General features: G+C 28.6%; 1 protein-coding gene across 1 annotated transcript in view; it reads left to right on the top strand.

Annotated features, from left to right (window-relative positions):
* LOC119837395 (malignant T-cell-amplified sequence 1 homolog) overlaps window positions 1-486 on the top strand; it is a 31,792-nt gene that overhangs the window by 13,995 nt on the left and 17,311 nt on the right. The window lies entirely within an intron of this gene.

Genomic DNA, 486 nt, shown 5'->3' with positions numbered 1-486 from the left:
TATATTATTTACAGTGCCTTCTCGTCTGGAATAAATGATAAATATTTTATATATTTGGGTTCTCACAAGGTTTAATAATAAAACAGTGTTAAGATTGCAATGGATCTCTACTTACAGTGAAGGCGAAATTGTATGCAATTCCATTAATGGCGCCTGATTCGTTTCAATGTTTTCTATTGCAGGGCAACTTTCACCGCTAAAAACAAATTAAATCATTATGACAATAATAAATGAAAAAACTAAATCTAAAGTATTAATCAGTTTTTATATACATTTTATAACTTACAGCAATAGTGACACGTCACTGTCAGGCAACTCCGTCGTGGACATACTACTGTTTTTATCTTTATTCTGTTTTGTAGTAGAATTTCCTTGACTGAAAATAAAAATTATCAATAATGTTCTTAATAAAATATTACATAAATGGAAGTTATTTCATAAAAAACATATTGCTAGCTAACCTACTATAGCTAGGAATTCCTAATT

This window comes from Zerene cesonia, chromosome 27 (genome assembly GCF_012273895.1).
Source record: "Zerene cesonia ecotype Mississippi chromosome 27, Zerene_cesonia_1.1, whole genome shotgun sequence".
NCBI lineage: Eukaryota > Metazoa > Arthropoda > Insecta > Lepidoptera > Pieridae > Zerene > Zerene cesonia.
This window is presented reverse-complemented; position numbering and strand designations above follow the sequence as displayed.